Genomic DNA, 21,731 nt, shown 5'->3' on the forward strand with positions numbered 1-21,731 from the left:
GAACCCCCGTATTCAACCGCAAACATCTGGCTCTTTCATTCAACGACCTGTTCATCCGTTCCGCAACACCATTATGTTGTGGTGTCTTGCACACTGTAAAATGCCTCTTAATCTCGTGCTCCTTGCAGAAGTTTAGAAACTGTGTATTTGTGTACTCTGTACCATTGTCAGACCACAAAAACTTAATTTTTTTATCCTATTTGGTTTTCTACCTCAGCTTTCCACAGCTTGAACTTCTCAAAAACATCGGACTTCTGTTTCAAAAAATACACCCAAACTTTCCGTGAAAAATCTTCAATGAAAGTAACATAGTACCTAGATCAACCCAAAGACGATATCGTAGAAGGCCCCCATACATCAGAATGCACATAATCAAGAATCCCTTCAGTTGTGTGCTTCGCAGTCTTGAAACGAACTTTAGTCTGTTTACCAAGAACACAATACTTGCAAAAATCGAGCTTACAACTTTTAACACCATGCACCAGATTTCTTTTATGTAATTCAGCCATAACACATTCACTAAGATGAGCAAGACGCATATGCCAGAGTTTGGTAGTATCATCACAGGACTCAACAGAATGAACTCCACCTACAATGGTACTCCCTAACAATCTGTAAATATTCCCTATAATCATCTTGCCTTTCATCACAGTCAAAGCTCCTTTAACAATCCGAATGGTTTCCCTATCATTGTCAGCCTCAGGGATAAAACCATTCTTGTGCAAAGTGCCCAAAAAATCAAATTCTTCTTCAAATATGGGATATGCCGTCCGAACAGAGCCATCATACATCTTAATTCTGACCTCACCAATACCAACAATATTGCAACATCGATCATCACCCAAATAAACAGAACCATAATTAACCGAATAGTATGTCAAAAACCATTCCCTATTTGGCGTGATGTGATAAGAACATCCAGAATCAAGAATCCAAACATCCGTCAATTGAGTCGTTAAAATAGAGAGCATATCACCCTCACTGCAATCAGAATTGTCATTCTTGACCACATTCACAGACTTGGATGAATCATCACGCTTCTCATCAGTCTTCTTTTTCAACTTCGGACAGTCTCGCTTCATATGTCCCGCCTCCTTGCACTTGTAACAATGAATTGTTTTCTTATCCCTATATTTGGATCTAGAATTCTGCTTGCCAGACCCTTCCTTCTCTGGCTTCCGTCCACGGTCTCGATTACCCTTGACATATAAGATATCTGCTTGAGAGCTTTCCCCTGCATTCTGCTTTCACTGGTTGTGAGCCATCAAGGTTGCAGTAATCTCCTCAACGTTGATAGTCTTTTTCCCATATGTAAGAGTAGTCACCATGTCCTCAATTTTTGTTTGAGGGAAAATGCAACTCTGTGGAGGATTTGTTGTTTTTACAAAGATTCATGCTTTGATTTGGCTGAAGGCGATCAAAGGTAACCTTATCATTAACGAGGATGCGTGGTGAACTAATCCGAGTTTCTACATTATTTCTCCTTCTGTATCTTCTTGTTGCAGGCATCATTCAGGGGGAGACATATGGGTCTTACAGTGTCTAGCGTGGTTAATGTGGGATTGAGTGGGTGTGGTGGGGTTCTCAAATCTCTGTCCAGTGTGGTATGGGCGGTTTTCTCTTTCCCGTGACTGCCAATGTTGTTGATGGTTCTGATGTCCTTGCAATAAAGTTAGCATTATCCATTGTCGAAGAAGATGGTTTTGGGGAGATGAAGTGCTTGGTGGTGGACTCTATTTCTAAAGTTGCTTTGTTTTGGATTACTAACCCCCTCTCTCACCCAGAGTCTATTGTGAAGTTTTTTCTGGCTATGGTGTTGCTTATTTGGCTGCAAAGTACTCGGTTTTGAAGGTACTTTCGATGTATTGTTTTGTTGAAGAGGTAATCTCTTTGTTTTGCTTTTTTGTAACTACTTATGTCTTGTTCAAGTTTGGTTACCCTGCCCTGCGTAAGTTTGGTGTTATATATATATATATTATTTAATTTTTATTACATTAAATTAAGTTAAAAGAACTCTTTTTTTTTTTACTTTTAGGATAAGTTTTGAATATAAAACATCTTACTTACGTGGTGTCACACATTAATTAGACACTTGACAAAATTACTTAAATACGATAAATAATGAAAAATAAATAAAATTATCATTTTTGTAAGAGAAAATAACTTCAGTGATCGAAAATGGCTTATAATATATGATTTTAACCAACTTTTTTTGGATTTGCAAAAATAACCAACAAATTCGTAACGCCAACTCCTATTTCGCAACACAGTTTCCAAATTCGCAACTCGAACATGAAAATTTTCGCAACGCGAATCTCATTTTCGCAACGCAAATTTCACAAATAGAATTCACCAATTTCGCAACTCAATTACCGATATAGGTAAACACGGTAGAAAAAATCCGGTCAAAAATCCGAATTCGCCAATTTGAAAACTGAGTTGCGAATTTGGAAAATTCGTGTTGCGAAATGTAAAATCTCGCCTCTTAAAGAAAAAATCATTTCGACAGTTCGTTTGTTTGGTTAAAGTTAAATTAACGACCGAACGAACGAACGAACAAACATAAACATACCCTCATTCGTGTTTGTTCAATTCATTTACAGGCGTAGGTTTAGCTGAGTGATTCACAATGCGAATTTCGTTTTCGCAACGCTAATTACCGATATAGGTAAACACAACTATTTGCAACACGAATCTCGTTTTCGCAATACAAATTTCATAAATCGAAATCGCTAATTTCGCAACTCAATTAGTGATATAGGTAAACATGGTAGAAAAAATCCGGGAAAAAATCCGAATTCGCCAATTTGAAAACTGAGTTGCGATTTTGACAAATTCGTGTTACGAAATGTAAAATCTCGCCTCTTAAAGAAAAAAGCATTTCGACAGTTTGTTTTTTGGGTTAAAGTTAAACGAACGAACGAACATGAACATACCCTCGTTCGTGTTTGTTCAATTCATTTACAGCTGTAGGTTTAGTTGAGTGATTCATACGTGGACTTAGCAACTGGGATGTCCCAGGTTGAAAACCACTCCAGTACATTTTATGTCCTTTAATTTTTTCTTTAAGAGGCGAGATTTTACATTTCGCAACACGAATTTGCTAAATTTAAAACTGAGTTTTCAAATAGTCGAATTCAAATTTTTTACCCGATCTTTTCTACTGTTTGTACCTATATCGGTAATTGAGTTGCGAAATTTGCGAATTTGATTTGCGAAATTAGCGTTGTGAAAACGAAATTCCATTGCGAATAGTTGTGTTTACCTATATCGGTAATTAGCGTTGCGAAAATTATCATGTTTGAGTTGCAAATTTGGACATTGTGTTGCGAAATAGGAGTTCGCATTGCGAATTTGTTGGTTATTTTTGCAAATCCAAAAAAAGTTGGTTAAAATCGTATATTATAAGGCATTTTCGGTCACTGAAGTTATTTTCTCTGTTTGTAATTTCAAAATACATTTTAGTACAAAAAAATAAAGATTATTATTTGCTATATTATACCACCATGAATATTATGTACAACTCAAATATTGATTCCTACGAACTTGAACTCTTCTTTGTTTCTCCAAACCTTTAAGCCAATGTTGGCCTTGTTCAACACGAGACCTTATTTTGCTTCATTCAAATAAGACGCTTTCATCAATAGCATTATTATTTGAAACAAAAGAGGAAGTACTAGCGAAATTGTCTAAATCTCTTAAGTTTTGAGTGTAAAAGTCTTATTTACGTGGTGTCGCACATTAATTAGACAGTTGAAAATATGTCACTTCAATGATACAACTGAGAACATCCGATTAGAACAAAAAGAATACTCGACACCTTCAACCAGAGAAGTTGCAACACCATATACAAAAACACTTGGCAGAGACAAACAGAGCAATCCATTAAAAATGAGCAAATTTACGAGAGGGAGTTTTAAGAATTCGAACATCTTGAGGGTTTCGAGTGAAATCTAACATAGAAAGGCATGAACGGGGCCATTTACTTTTTACCCAAAATCCGATCCGCATAAGAGCGAGGTCTAAAACGTGATCAGCTGTGAACTTTTTACTATTAAAATTTGTTTCCTTCCAGCACAGCTAAATTGTCCAGAGGAAACATAAAAGAGCTAGAGACCAAACTGGTTTCAAAGAAGGCTTGACAAGAAAATTCATCCAAACGGATACGAAGGAATTGAAATTCCTTGGCATCACTAATAAGAAATCCCATACCTGCACCACTTAGACCAAATGTTCCATGAAAAAAGGCAGTGCAAGAGAAGGTGACTTATCGATTCGGCCTCTTTGGAGCAGAAAATGCAGAGGGAGTTTACACTCGCAACAACACCGTGCTTTGCGAGTTCAACAGAGGTAGGGATTCGGCCATGGACCGCTTTCTATACGAAGGATTAAACTTTAGGTGGGGCAAGTTTAACCCAAATAAGCTTGCAGAAACGATTGGGACAGATCATAAAAGAGCTTTGGACAGTACAGCCCCTCAGACGAGGCTTTCCACACGATTTTATCGATTTGTTTGCGAAAAAGAGGCCATGTTTATGGTTTTAAAAAATTTCTCCCCTAAAGAAAATTCCCACTAAAAGAGAGGCCTTCTAATTTCTATATTCCACTGCCAAACCCCGTTAGACTTGATCCCAAATTCATAGACATTACCAGATATTTTTTAGTGCTAAACCAAAAATGCAGAGAAATGAAACTCTGAGGGAATCAACATTAGCCCAGGGTTCATTCTAAAAATCATTATATTTTCCTTTTCCGAGGACGTGACCGATGTTTTTCACAAAGAGATCCTTCGGATTGGAAAGAAGGCGGGTTATGTTTTGCCAAATCCACGAGTACTTTCTGCCAAGAGTGTCATAGGGAAGTAAAGCTTGATGATTGTATCCATATTTCTCATCGATTACCTTTCTCCAAAGACAATTCGATTCTCTGCCAAATATCCACACTCATTTGTTTAATATGAACCTCTTTCTTACCTTAAGATCAAAGAATCTCAACCCACCATACTTCTTTGATTTGCATAGTTTTTCCCACTTTATCCAATGAATACCTCTTCCATTACATAAACCCTAACTGAATTTGGCGATAAGTTTGTTAAGGGCGTTAGGCACCCCTTTATGCAATTGGAAGAGAGATATGAAGTAAACCGGTAAGTCTTGCAGAACATACTTTAAACATTCCCATCTAATATATTAATCTTATTCAAAATTACCATTATTATTTTTTTTAAAGTTAAATCTTAAAAATAATCCTCGGTAGGTATGTGAACTTTAAGCCTCGTCCCTGGAAATCCCTCCGATGTACCCAACTAATTATAGCCATACCCTTTCCACATGGTACGTCCCAGATACGCCCAAATTGGTGGTAGGTGAGTCTCTTGTGTTGTTGCTTTTGGTTATGGCGTTGCTGATTTGGTTGCAAAGTACACCGTTTTAGGGGTGCTCCTTTCGGTGGTATTATTTTGTTGAAGAGATAATCTTTTTGTTTTGCATATGCGTACCTGCTTCTGTCCTATTCTAGTTTGGTTGCTCTGCTCTGCTTAAGGTTTGTGCTATTCAGGTGGCCTTATGTTGTATGTCTGGTTTGGTCCAGCGTTTTTAGATGGTCGACAACTGTATCGGGTCTTTTCTGTTTAAGTTCCCTTTGTCTTTGTTCTCTTTGCGTGTATTTATCGTGACTTGGTGTTTTGTTTTCTTTTCCCTTATTAGGCTTAAGAGGGTTTTTAATGAGACATTGCACCAAGTAAATTCATTTTAATAAAATTCTTTTTGCCGATCAAAAAATAAAAGATATGTACCCAAGTTGTACACGTCACGTACCCATCTTGAGGACATATTAGGTACTTGAAACGACATTGGGTTTCCCTACTCATGCAACATAGGTTTGAACAATCCCATCTAAAATATTATTTTTTATTATAACAATATCTCTGACTTTACAAGAGGGTTTATATTCCACGTAAAACTAATCATGCATACATGGATTTGTACATTACAAACAAGTTCTGATTGCTAATTGAAAATTGTTAATAAAGTCAAGAATCCATTCATCACTTACCATAGAGTATTCACCCCAAGGACCCTGAAGTTCACAATTTGAACTTAGTGCTATGTATCTAAGATTTCAACATTTCCCCCGCCTTTTCTCTATCAAAGTACTCTAAAATCTTATAAGTCCGCTCCCTCGCATAAAATCATGCTTTCGTCCTTAGATGAACCCTTGCATTTGGATTAGTGGTTGACGCATTTTGAGTTACCCGAAATTCAGATTGAGTGTCCAAATATGTTTGGATGATCATGATCCAATGTTCATGTCCAAATATGTGTATGATGAAAGTGTCCAACTCGATTATGATAATCAAAAGTCTAGGTTATATTATTTTCCGCAAAGCAATAGTATTATTGACATTATAATGAAGCCAAACAATGGCATAATAAAGCTAAAATGGCAATACATGCGAAAAGCATCACGCTGAGAAAAATATGACCATACGCAGAAATCACTCTATAAGATTGCTTAAAATAAGAGTCATCTGCCCTCCGAATACTATCACACAAAGATACATGCCAAACTCCTTATGAATCAACAAGAACGTTTGCTAACCTTGAAGAATATAGCTCGATTCATCAGTCAACACACCATCATCACAACACGATTTCAAAGCATTAGATAACCGTCGATTGTAAAAACTCATATTAACATACAAATCTTCTTGATATTTGAATAAATCTCAATAACCACAACACCACTCCAACTCCAACGCTGCAATCGAAATCGCTAAAGACTCCCACAGCCTGGTGTACCATTATTGAGCTTGCTTCACCCACCAAGAGTTCTACCAACTGTTTATATTCTCATAGAATGCTTTTAACACACATCTTCATGATATAGATTAGACCCTCCATCCACATCATTTTGCCTCCAAAAGCTTTTAATTTACGAGCAAGTCATAAAAATCATATTGCAGCTTCAGTAAAGATTGTCCATACACTTTCAACTAACTTGTCAAAGACACAACAAAATCGTTACCAAAAATCTATTACTGTAGATCCCAAACCTATTATTGGACCCATGAAAGAAAATTTTCTTAATAAGGTGCATGGTTTTCGTATTTTAAAGAGAAAAGTTAAAACTCGGTTTAACAAATCAAGCAAAAAATTAAAAAGGAGAGTTGAGTGTAGATCTGTTTAGTTTGCTATGATGTTATTGTCTGGAATGAGAATTCGATGAAAACTTAGATTTATACTGTATTTGGGATTGTGTATAGGGAGCATACGTAGGTGTTTGTTCACAACAGCACGTGCCTAGTTACATGAAGAACATTGATAAGTTCAAGGCTAATGGAATCAACTCTGTAATTTTTGTTTTCGTTAATGTCCATATGATATGAATGCTAGGGAAAGGAAACTGAGAGCTACAGATGTGGTAAGTCATTCCAAGTTAACAATGTATTGTATGATTTCTTCCTTACGTTGTTTAGTTTATCATTGAAAGGTCTATATTATTCTTGGGATTTATCAAAAAAAAATTGTACTACAGATTATTAGATATCTTTCAGTGGTGATGTAGTGATTATCTCTGTGCACTAGAAGGATACTCAGTCTTTAGAATCACAAACTTTGTCAAATCTTTAACATTATGGAGCCATAGAATTGTGTAATTCGTACGTACATGCATACATAAATCAAATATGAATATGAAATTTTGAATTGAAGAATATAAATAAGTTATATTTATGTTCTATTACTAGCAAGAATTGAAAGAAAGCGTGTGACAAAGCAATGGTTTTGGGCCTTTGGCAGGCAAAATAACAAGTAATGAACCCAATAGGAAGCAATTCAATATTTTCCACGAAATTGTTAGTGTAATCTTATACATTACACCGAGATTAACACGATCTGAACTGGATGCTATGTTGCTAAGATTTCAGCATTTCCCCTTGACTTTTTCCTTTTAAGTGCATTGTTGTGTCTGTAAGCCAAACTTTAAACACTTATTTATTCATGTTAAATTACATATAATATAATACAAACTCCAATAACAAATGGTTTAAGCCCTCAATTTGTAGTGAAAAAAATCAATTAAGACGCTATTTTTTGTACTAAATTGAGCCGTTAATATAGTAAATTTCATAGATTAAGTCATTTGATTTACAGTTTATGTCATTGATCGCTATTTTATTTATGTGGTCGTTAATTTTAAAAATGTGATAATCAACAAGAAAATGATAGATGTAACACAGTCAACTGTTGAAGAATCAGGCAAAGTAAACGAAAGAACACAAGAATTTTAATGAGGTTCGGCAATGTGTTTACGTCCTCGGTGCCTAGGCGGCGCTAGAAATTTTTTATTCAATATCTCATAGGTTTAGGTTACATCTCTATTTATAATAGAAAACCCTGGTACATAATTACAAAATTAACCATGTACCATATATCCTGCCTCTTAGAAATCATTCAATGTGGGTTGGGTTACCTTACTTCTTTAACAACTCGAAACATTCAGTAAGTCCAAACAATGCTTGAACTTGTCTGTCGTAACTGGCTTGGTGAGCATATCAGCGGCATTCTCATCAGTATGTACCTTCTGAAACAAAACCTCTCTAGATGCAACCAACTCTCTAATCTTGTGAAAACGTACATCAATACATCAATATGCTTAGTTCTAGCACGATATACATGATAGCCAAGTGAATAGCACTTTGATTGTCGCAAAGCAACTGAACTCCACCTTGCTGAACAACCAACTCCTTCACTAAACCAGTGAGCCATAAAGCTTCTTTTGCAGCTTCAGCCGCTGCCATGTATTCAGCTTCAGTTATAGATAGTGCCATAATAGATTGAACAGTAGACTTCAAACAAATAGGTCCTCCACCAAGAGTAAAAACATACCCTGTTATAGATCTTCTATTATCTAAGTCACCTACATAGTCTGAATCCACATATCCTACAACCAAAGGATTATCCCTCTGACTACAAAAAATAATTCCATTTCTCATAGTACCCTTTAAATATCGAAAGATCCACTTGACTGCTTCCTAATGTTGCTTTCCAAGTTTAGACATGTACTTACAAACTTGACTAACAACATGAGCTAAATCAGGACGAGTACATACCATTGCATACATCAAGCAGCCAACAACATTAGAATACGGAACCTTCTCCATATCTTTAGCTTCCTTATCTGTCTTAGGGCATTGTTCTGATGAGAGCTTAAAGTGGTTCGCTGATGGAGTGCTAACTGGTTTTGTGCTGCTCATCGCAAACCTTTCTAGCATTTTCTCAACATAACCCCGTTGAGATAGCCACAGTTTCCTTGAGTCTCTCTCCCTACAAATTTTCATTCCAAGAATTTTCTTTGCAACACCTAATTCTTTCATATCAAATTCCTGACTCAATAAGGTTTTCAAATCGATAACATCATCCATGTTCTTCGCAACAATCAACATATCATCAACATACAGTAACAGAAAAATAAAAGAACCATCATCAAGGCTCTTAACATAGACACAACAATCATATTCACATCGGTTGTAGCCAATCGTAATCATATAGGAGTCAAACCGTTTATACCACTGTCTCGGAGACTGTTTTAACCAGTATAAAGATTTCTTCAATCTGCAAAATAAATGCTCGTTTCCAGTTTGAGTGAAACCTTTAGACTGCTGCATGTAGATCTACTCCTCTAAATCACCATGCAAAAAAGCAGTTTTAACATCCATCTGCTCTAAATGCAAATCCCAACTAGCCACCAATGCAAGTACTGCTCGGATTGAAGTGTGTCTGACCACATGAGACAAAATATCATCATAATTAACTCCTTTCAGCTGTGAAAACCCTTTGCTACCAAGCGAGCCTTGAACTTCTCCCCCTCTTTTTCTGTTACTACTGGTTTCTTCTTATACACCCATTTGCAACCAATCGACTTCTTACCCTCAGGAAGGGGAACTAACTCCCATATACGATTGTGATTCAAAGACTTCATCTCCTCAACCATGGAAACCATCCATTTGTCGTTTTCCTGACTAGTAACTGCATCATGAAAAGTAACCAGATCATCACTACTAACAGTAAGTGCAAAAGAGACCAAGTCTTCAAAACCCAATCTGTTCGGAGGCTTTATATTCATCATTCTCACCTTGTCTCTAGCGAGACTATAATCCTGCAAATCATCCGTAGCATAACCACCCGAAGTCGGTTGAGAAGTTTCTGTTTTCTCAACTGGAAACTGCTCGAAATCCACCACTGTCCTGCATGTCTTCTGCTGCAACATAGACTGTTCATCAAAAACAACATCTCTACTGATCACAATTTTCATCGCAACTGGATCTCAGAACTTGAATCCTTTGACACCTTTCTTGTAACCCAGAAAAATGCACTATTTCGACGACCTGTTCATCAACACCATTCTGTTGTGGTGTCTTGCGCACTGTAAAATGCCTCTTAATCCTGTGCTCCTTACAGAAGTTTAGAAACTGTGTATCTGTGTACTCTGTACCACTGTCAGACCACAAACACTTGATTTTTTGTCCTGTTTGGTTTTCTACCTCAGCTTTCCACAGCTTGAACTTCTCAAAAATGTCGGACTTCTGTTTCAAAAAATACATCCAAACTTTCAATGAAAAATAGTCAATAAAGTAATATAGTATCTAGATCAACCCAAAGACGATATCGTGGAAGGCCCCCATACATTAGAATGCACATAATCAAGAATCCCTTCAGTTGTGTGCTTCGCAGTCTTGAAACGAACTTTAGTCTGTTTACCAAGAACACAATACTTGCAAAAATTGAGCTTACAACTTTTAACACCATGCAACAAATTTCTTTTAATTAATTCAGCCATACCACGTTCACTAAGATGAGCAAGACACATATGCCACAGTTTGGTAGTATCATCACAGGACACAACAGAATGAACTCCACCTACAACGGTACTCCCTAACAATCTGTAAATATTCCCTACAGTCATCTTTACTTTCATCACAGTCAAAGCTCCTTTAACAATCCGAATGGTTTCCCTATCCTCGTCAGCCTTAGGGATAAAACCATTCTTGTGCAAAGTGCCCAAATAAATCAAATTCTTCTTCAAATCTGGGATATGTCGAACACCACTCAACGTCTGAACAGAGCCATTATACATCTTAATTTTGACCTCACCAATACTAACAATAAAGCAACATCGATCATCACCCAAATAAACAGAACAAGAATTAACCGACCCGTATGTCAAAAACCATTCCCTATTTGGCGTGATGTGATAAGAACATCCAGAATCAAGAATCAAACATCCGTCAATTGAGTCGTTGAAATAGAGAGCATATCACCCTCATTGCAATCAGAATTGTCATCCTCGACCACATTCACAGACTTGGATGAATCATCACGCTTCTTATCAGTCTTCTTTTTCAACTTCGGACAGTCTCGCTTCATATGTCCCGCCTCCTTGCACTTGTAACAGTGAATTGTCTTCTTATCCCTAGATTTGGATCTGGAATTCTGCTTGCTAGACCCTGCCTTCTCTGGCTTCCGTCCACGATCTCGATTACCCTTGACATATAAGCTATCTGCTTGAGAACTTTCCCCTGCATTCTGCTTTCGCTGGTTGTGAGCCAACAAGGCTGCAGTAATCTCCTCAATGTTGATAGTCTCTTTCCCATATGTAAGAGTAGTCACCATGTCCTCAATTTTTGTTTTAGGGCAAATGCAACTCTGTGGAGCATTTGTTGTTTTTACAAAGATTCATGCTTTGATTTGGTTGAAGGTGATCAAAGGTAACCTTCTCATTAACGAGGAGGCGTGGTGAACTAATCCGAGTTTCTACATTATTCCTCCTTCTGTATCTTCTTGTTGTAGGCATCCTTCAGGGGGAGATATATGGGGCTTGCAGTGTCTAGCATGGTTAATGTGGGATTGAGTGGGTGTGGCGGGGTTCTCAAATCTCTGTCCAGTGTGGTAAGGGCGGTTTTCTCTTTCCCGAGACTGCCAATATTGTTGATGGTTTTGATGTCCTTGCAATAAAGTTAGCTTTATCCATTGTCAAAGAAGACGGTTTTGGGGAGATGAAGTGCTTGGTGGTGGACTCTACCTCTAAAGTTGCTTTGTTTTGGATTATTAACCCCCTCTCTCACCCAGAGTCTATTGTGATGTTGTTTCTGGCTATGGTGTTGGTTATTTGGTTGCAAATTACTCGGTTTTGAAGGTACTTTCGATGTATTGTTTTGTTGAAGAGGTAATCTATTTGTTTTGCTTTTTTGTAACTGCTTATGTCTTGTTCAAGTTTGGTTACCCTGCTCTGCGTAAGTTTGGTGTTATATATATATATAATTTAATTTAATTTTTATTACATGAAATTAAGTTAAAAGAACTCATTTTTATTTTTTACTTTTAGGATAAGTTTTGAATATAAAACATCTTACTTACGTGGTGTCACACATTAATTAGACACTTGACAAAATTACTTAAATACGATAAATAATGAAAAATAAATAAAATTATCATTTTGTAAGAGAAAATAACTTCAGTGTTCGAAAATGCCTTATAATATATGATTTTAACCAACTTTTTTTGGATTTGCATAAACAACCAACAAATTTGCAACGCTAACTCCTATTTCGCAACACAGTTTCCAAATTTGCAACTCGAACATGGAAATTTTCGCAACACGAATCTCGTTTTCGCAACACAAATTTCGCAAATAGAATTCACCAATTTCACAACTCAATTAGCGATATAGGTAAACACGGTAGAAAAAATCCGGTCAAAAATCTGAATTCGCCAATTTGAAAACTGAGTTGCGAATTTGGCAAATTCGTGTTGCGAAATGTAAAATCTCGCCTCTTAAAGAAAAAATCATTTCAATAGTTCGTTTGTTTGGTTAAATTTAAATGAACGAACAAACGAACGAACAAACAAACATAAACATACCCTCGTTCGTGTTTGTTCAATTCATTTACAGGCGTAGGTTTAGCTGAGTGATTCACAATGTGAATTTCTCTTTCGCAAGGCTAATTACCGATATAGGTAAACACAACTATTTGCAACGCGAATCTCATTTTCGCAACGCGAATTTCACAAATCGAATTCGCTAATTTCACAACTCAATTAGCGATATAGGTAAACACGGTAGAAAAAATCCGGTCAAAAATCCGAATTCACCAATTTGAAAACTGAGTTGCGATTTTGACAAATTCTTGTTGCGAAATGTAAAATCTCGCCTCTTAAAGAAAAAAGCATTTCGACAGTTCGTTTGTTTGGTTAAAGTTAAACGAACGAACGAACGAATATGAACATACCCTCGTTCGTGTTTGTTCAATTCATTTACAGTCGTAGGTTTAGCTGAGTGATTCATACGTGGACTTAGCAATTGGGATGTCCCAGGTTGAAAACCACTCCAGTGCATTTTATGTCCTTTAATTTCCTCTTTAAGAGGCGAGATTTTACATTTCGCAACACGAATTTTGCCAAATTTACAACTCAGTATTCAAATGGTCGAATTCAGATTTTTTACCCGATTTTTTCTACCGTTTTTACCTATATCAGTAATTGAGTTGCGAAATTAGTGAATTTGATTTGTGAAATTCGCGTTGTGAAAACGAAATTCCATTGCGAATAGTTGTGTTTACCTATATCGGTAATTAACGTTGCGAAAATTTCCATGTCCGAGTTGCGAATTTGGAAACTGTGTTGCGAAATAGGAGTTCGTGTTGCGAATTTGTTGGTTATTTTTGCAAATCCAAAAAAAGTTGGTTAAAATCATATATTATAAGGCATTTTAGGTTACTGAAGTTATTTTTTCTTTTTGTAATTTCAAAATATATTTTAGTAAAAAAAAAAGAAGGATTATTATTTGTTATATTATACCACCATGAATATTATGTACAACTCAAATCTTGATTCCTACGAACTTGAACTCTTATTTATTTCTCCAAACCTTTATGCCAATGTTGGCCTTGTTCAACACGAGACCTTATTTTGCTTCATTCAAATAAGACGCTTTCATCAATAGCATTATTATTTGACACGAAGGAGGAAGTACTAGCGATATCGTCTAAATCTCTTAAGTTTTGAGTGTAAAAGTCTTACTTACGTGGTGTCGCACATTAATTAGACATTTGGAAAAATTATTAAAATAGCAACAACTAATAAAAATAATAATATGAACAATATATTTTAGTAAAAAAGAATTATTATTTGGTATATTGTATCATCATGCACAATTCAATCTTATTATCAATGGTGATTATATCTTTTTGGTCATTTGTCCTTGTGGTGAATCATACTCTCTTTTTATTTTCAAATTCACTATGCTCGTGAACTTAAACTCTTATTTGTTTCTCTGAACTTTTATGACAATATATGCCTTATTTAACATGAAATCTTATTTTTCTTGATTCAATAAAGATGTTTCATCGGTAGCATCGGAATTTTGCCAAGAAGGTGGAGATACCAACGATATCGCCTAAAATTGTTAAACATGTAGAACATAAAATTAGAAGCCTTTCTCTGTCCTTTCATCAAAATGTTAGCGCTCTTGCAAATTTTCATACTTCACTTTCACTAGATTATTTATACCCTTTTTAATCCTAAGTACTATCAAAATTAGATTTCTTCTCAAATTTGAAACATGTCTCACATCACCTAATTTTTTAACAATCCCATCTAATATATTAATCTTTAAATTCAAAATTTCTTATTCAAAATCAACTTCAATTTCTTATTCAAAATTATCATTATTATTTTTTAAGTTAAATATAAAAAATAACTTGGGTATGTGTGTGAACTTTAAGCGTCGTCCCCGAAAATCCCTCCAACGTACTCAACTAATTCTAGTCGTACGCTTTCAACATGGGATGTTCCAGCTATGTACCCAAGCTGTACACATCACGTACCAATCTTGGGGACGTAGTAGGTACTTGAAACGACATTAGGTTGCCATACACGTGCAACATAAGTGTGAACAATTCCATCTAATATTTTTAAACTTATAAGGGAAAAAGGGTAACCATATTATTAATTACCACAAAAAATAATACCTGAAAATGTCCATTGCAAAGTACAACAGAAAAGAAGGAGGAAAAAGAAAGAAATCCTGCGAAAAGCCTTGAGACAGGCAACACCATGCACAAAACCAGAAAAGATGTCACTTCGATGATACAGCTGAGAGAATCCGATTAGAACAAAAAGAACAATCGACACCTTCAACCAGAGAAGCTGCAACACCATATACAAAAAACGCTTGGCAGAGACAAACAGAGCAATCCATTAAAAATGAGCAGATTTACGAGAGGAAGTTTTAAGAATTCGAACATCTTGAGGGTTTCGAGTGAAATCTAACACAGAAAGGCATGAACGGGGCCATTTACTTTTTACAGAAAAACCGATCCGCATAAGAGCGAGGTCCAAAACGTGATAAGCTGTGAACTTTGTACTATTAAAAATTGTTTCCTTCCAGCACAGCTAAATTGTTCAGAGGAAACATAAAAGAGCTAGAGACCAAACCAGTTTCAAAGAAGGCTTGACAGGAAAATTCATCCAAACGGATATGAAGGAATTGAAATTCCTTGGCATCACTAATAAGAAATCCCATACCTGCACCACTAAGACCAAATGTTCCATGAAAAGAGGCAGTGCAAGAGAAGGTGACTTCTCGATTCGGCCTCTTTGGAGCAGAAAATCCAGAGGGAGTTTACACTCGCAACAACACCACGCTTTGCGAGTTCAACAGATGTAGGGATTCGGCCATGGACTGCTTTCCATACGAAGGATTCAACTTTAGGTGGGGCAAGGTTAACCCAAATAAGCTTGCAGAAACGATTGGGACAGATCATAAAAGAGCTTTGGATAGTACAGCCCTTCAGACGAGGCTTTCCACACGATTTTATCAATTTGTTTGCGAAAAAGAGGCAATGTTTAAGGTTTTAAAAAAGTTCTCCCCTAAAGAAAATTCTTCGTCCCTAGATGAACCCTTGCCTTTGGATTAGTGGTTGACACATTTTGAGTTACCCGAAATTCGGATTGAGTGTCCAAATATGTTTGGATAATCACGATCCAATGTTCATGTCCAAATATGTATCTGATGAAAGTGTCGAACTCGATTATGATAATCAAAAGTCTAGGTTATATTGCAGCTTCAGTAAAGATTATCCATAGACCTTCAACTAACTTGTCAAAGACACTACAAAACCGTTACCAAAAATCTATCACAGTAGATACCAAACCTATTATTGGACCCATGAAAGAAAATTTTCCTATGAAAATAGCTCACATAACCGTAAGATACAAAAGAATGATTCAAGTTTTCAGTGCAACAAGAACATTAGATTAGAGGCATACCATCAGATTAAGGTCAAATTCTGGATTATATAAGGTGCATGATTTTCGTATTTTAAAGAGCAAAGTTCAAACTCGGTTAAAAAATCAAGCAAAAAATCAAAAAGGAAACTGGAGTGTAGATCTGTTTAGTTTGCTATTTCTGACGTTATTGTCTGGAATGGGAATTCGATGAAAACTTGGATTTATACTGTATTTGGGATTGTGTATAGGGAGCATACGTAGGTGTTTGTTCACAACAGCACGTTCCTAGTTACATGAAGAACATTGATAAGTTCAAGGCTAAAGGAATCGACTCTGTAATTTGTGTTTTTGTTAATGATCCTTATGCTATGAATGCTTGGGAAAGGAAACTGAGAGCTAAAGATGTGGTAAGTCATTCCAAGATAACAATGTATTGTATGATTTCTTCCTAATGTTGTTCAGTTTATCGTTGAAAGGTCTATATTATTCTTGGGATTTATAAAAAAAAATCGTATTACAGATTATTAGATATATTTCAGTGGTGATGTAGTGATTCTCTCTGTGCACTAGAAGGATACTCAGTCTTTTGAATCACAAACTTTGTCAAATCTTTAACATTATAGAGCCATAGAATTGTATAATTCATACGTACATGCATACATAAATCAAATATGAATATGAAATTTTGAATTGAAGAATATAAATAAGTTATATTTCTTCTGTTCTGTTACTAGCAAGAATTGAAAGAAAGCGTGTGACAAAGCAATGGTTTTGAGCCTTTGGCAGGCAAAATAATAAGTAACGAACCCAATAGGAAGCAATTCAACATTTTCCACGAAATTGTTAGTGTAATCTTATACATTACACCGAGATTAAGTCATTATTGTATCTGTAAGCCAAACTTTAAACACTTCTTTATTCATGTTAAATTACATATAATATAATACAAACTCCAATAACAAATGGTTTAAGCCCTCAATTTGTAGTGAACATAATCAATTAAGACGCTATTTTTTATACTAAATTGAGCCGTTAATATAGTAAATTTCATAGATTAAGTCATTTGATTTATAGTTTATGTCATTGATCGCTATTATATTTATGTGGTCGTTAATTTTACAAATGCGATAATCAACTTGAAAATGATAGATGTAACACAGTCAACCGTGTATATCACAACTCTTAATTTTTAGTCAACAAAATTTCCATTAAACAATGTTTTATAAAACCAATTTCCAACATTTATTGGCATCTTGCATTATATATTTGTAGCAAATGCTTTCCATATATACATTATACAAAATAAGAGAAAATCAACATAAATCTTATCATTCTTCTTCAGCCAGAGTCACTTTCCTTTTTTAGCAGACATTAATATTATTCCATGCAAGGCCAAATTGAATATTATATATACAATACAGAGCTATATGTTAAGCATTTTAACCAATGTAGTCTATTAGATATACAGAGATGGGGAAGTTTTCATTGACTTTGATTATTTTTGTTGTCATCGACTTTGATTATTTTTGTTGTTATCATCTTCTTTGTAACTAGTTAGTTCTTTTTCCTATTCAACTCTTTTTTTATATATATAATGTTACCTCGTTTTTGTAATCTAATACAATAAAATTTGGTTGTAGATTCAAAGATGGTGGCAGAGGGAAGGGGACCTATCGCTCATTGTCCTTGCGATAGTGATGTTCCTTGTCAAACTAATTGTGCAGCTTATTTTAGCTGCCCCAAGTGTGTTTGCGGTCCTGATCACTATTGTCAATGCCTTTCTTCCCCAAAATTTTCATTATCTTAAAATCTATTAAACTAATAAATCACTATCATATCCTTTGTAAGTGTAATAAATATTCTCGCAATGTAGTTAATAATAATAATAATTATTATTATTATTATTATTATTATTATTATTAGTATTGCCATTAATTAGTCTTTTCTTCTTCTCCTTATGATTTTCATGTAGCTTTGTCAATCTCTTTTTCTTTTCTATCGGGTTTTTTTTGTTATGGATGTGATTTTGAAGACGTAGGGATAATTTTAGATAATGTGTCTCCCTTACTGATCGATATACGATCACTCAAATTCCTTAGTGTTAGTCAGATTCAGGTTGTGTTTTGTCCTAGTAAAGCAAATATTCTTTTAGTGGTGCCAGCACTAGAGGAAAGCAAAGCATCTGTTCTACATCGAATGAAGAACACAATCAGAGTTTGAGTAACCAATTAGTCGTGGATCAATCTATTCATGCAACCATTATGATTAGGTGTGTTTTCAATTCGTGCAAAGATTTGAATGCTAAATTTCATATTCCATTTTAAATCTTGTAATGTTATATATATAATTTAATTTATATTACATGAAATTAAGTTAAAAGAACTCATTTTTATTTTTTGAGTTTTCTTATTCCTTGGTGAATAAGAGAAGCTAGAGAAACAAAAGAGAAAGCCTTAAACATCAAGTTTGAGCAATTCAAGCCAGCATCCACTCAATATTCATTTTGCTTTCAAGAACACAATTTGTGCTCAATCGTATTCATTTTTAGTGTTCTTTCTTTGTTCTAGAATTGTGCAAATAATCTTACCTTGTGAGGATTTTATTCTAAGTTTGTGAAATTTGTACTTTTCTCTTTGAGAGAGAGTGTCTCAAGAATTTGTGATATAATTATTGAGAGAGTTTTAAGGTTACTCTTTATCCTCAAAAGAAAGACAAATAGTGAAATCGTGGAAAATCCTTAGTGTGGATAGCTAAGGTAGTGGACGTAGACTTTGGTTGAGAAAGTCGAACCACTCTAAATCGCTGTGCAAATATTTTTATTTTCTGTCAAGCTTCCACCAAAATTTCATTTGCCAATTCACCCCCTCTTGGCTATTTCATCCGACATTTTTCTGGATCACAATCCAGATATTATGATTTACGGTTAAAACTGATTTATACTGGATTTTTTTATATAGGTAGGATTCTAGAGTATGGAGGTTCAGCCCTGATCCAGCTGGTAAATCCTTATGGACCTGAGGATACTATGGAGGTTCAGCCCTGATCGAGCTGGTAAATCCTTACGGACCTGAGGATACCCTTGGGTATGCCCATAGAGCCCAAGACATACACTTAGGTTGGCTCCCTTTGCTGTGTGCTTAGGGTAAGTCCTTATAGATGTAGTTCTGGGGAAATGCATAATGGAGTTTGGTTGGAGGGTTTCACTATGGTTTAAAAGATTTATATCTTTTCACTGGTTTTGATTGGAACACACTAGACATCCTATTCGATCTCTTGAAAATTTGATACTATGAATGTTTCCTATGAATTGAGATCTTCATGGCTTCTACTCGATGAACTACTCGTGAAACCCCAACTTATCCCAAAAACCTGTATATTTGTGTTTTAAATAAAGAAATTTTATGGCTTTCCATTTACATACATGTCCTATAGCACTAACTAGTAGTATTGTATTTATGAGCTTCAAAAAGATCACAATATGTTACACACCATTTCAGGTTAAAAGAATCATACTAGTGCAACTATCAACTTCAGTAGGGGAGTTCCATCGGCGTTGCTTGAGGAGTACGCTGCATGTGATTAGGGGGCATGTAGCTAGTATTTTTTTTTAAATATGAGTCAAATATATGTTTTATTTCTGAATATTGATAAATTTTACTTTTGTATTTATAAATTGTTTTATGATTTTAATCGTTTTACCAAAAAGTTTAATTTTCTGCTATTTTTATGGTGGGTCACTTCGGTGGCCCTAATGTAACACCCCGGATCGGATCAGGCCACCCGTATCGGTCTGAGGGGGTTACAAGCTTGATAGTGATTGATAATTTATTTTCTTTTTCCTTGTTCAAGCGTGCGATTGTTGGTAGGTTCGGGGAGGAGTGGTAAGGGTTATATTACAGATAAGTTTGAGGTGGGTCCAAGTGTAAGTTGAGTCTATTATAATGTTGTTTCTGGCTATGGTATTGCCGATTTGGTTGCAAAGTACACAGTTTTGAAGGCACTACTTTATGTGGTATTGTTTTGTTAAAGAGGCACTACTCAAATTCCTTAGTGTTAGTCAGATTCAGCTTGTATTTTGTTCGAGTAAAGCAAATACTCTTTTCGTGGTGCCAGAACTAGTGGAAAGGAAAGCGTCCATTCTACATCAAATAAAGAAAGCATTAGCTCAAGCTCTACCATCATAGTACGAGGCAATTGAAAGCGAAAGAACAAAGAACACAATCTGAGTTTGAGTAACCAATTAGTCGCGGATCAATCTATTCATGCAACCATTATGATTAGGTGTGTTTTCAATTCGTGCAAAGATTTGAATGCTAAATTTCATATTCCATTTTAAATCTTGTAATGTTATATATATAATTTAATTTATATTACATGAAATTAAGTTAAAAGAACTCATTTTCTTTTTTCTTTTAGGATAAGTTTTGAATATAAAACGTCTTACATACGTGGTATCACACATTAATTAGACAGTTGATAAAATTACTTAAATAGCGATAAATAATGAAAAATAAATAAAATTATCGTTTTTTGTAATTTCAAAATACATTTTAGTAAAAAAAAAAGGAATATTATTTGTTATATTATATCACCATGAATATTATGTACAACTCAATCTTGATTCCTACGAACTTGAACTCTTCTTTGTTTCTCCAAACCTTTATGCCAATGTTGGCCTTGTTCAACACGAGACCTTATTTTGCTTCATTCAATACCATCGTTATTCGACACGGAGGAAGTACTAGCTACATTGTCTAAATCTCTTAAATTATGTAGGACACAAAAACTAAGGTAAAAGAATACCCTTTTATTTTTATTTTTAGCACAATATATTTTAATAAAAAGGGATTACTATTTAGTATATTGTATCATCATTAGTAATATCATGCACAATTCAATCTTAATATCAATGGTAATTATATATTTTTGGTCATTTATCATTGTGGTGAATCATACTCTCTTTTTATTTTCAAATTCGTTATGCTCGCAAACTTAAACTCTTCTTTCTTTCTCTAAACCTTTGTGACAATATGTGCCTTATTTAACATGAAATCTTATTTTTATTCATTCAATAAAGATGTTTTCATCGGTAGCATTGTAATTTTGCCAAGAAGGTGGAGATACCAACGGTATCGCCTAAAATTGTTAACCTTGTATAGCATAAAATTAGCAGCCTTTCTCTGTCCTTTGTTCAAAATGTTAGCGCTTATGCAAATTTTCATACCTTCTGATAAGTTCTTTATTTGGTTAATATTTTTCTTTTAAATTTCTCCTTAATCGTTAGTTTTTGTAGCTTATTTGTTCATTTTGATTCATTTTCTGTGTAGGACACTAGATTCTGGAAATTCCACTAAAAGGACATAATTTTGCAGTTTTTTTTAATTTTCGGAATCAAAGCTAGATTAGTGGACATGACTTTGGGCATGACATAACTGATGTGGT

The sequence above is a fragment of the Hibiscus syriacus genome, unplaced genomic scaffold, assembly GCF_006381635.1.
Source record: "Hibiscus syriacus cultivar Baekdansim isolate YM2019G1 unplaced genomic scaffold, ASM638163v2 tig00008235_pilon, whole genome shotgun sequence".
NCBI classification, from domain to species: Eukaryota; Viridiplantae; Streptophyta; class Magnoliopsida; order Malvales; family Malvaceae; genus Hibiscus; species Hibiscus syriacus.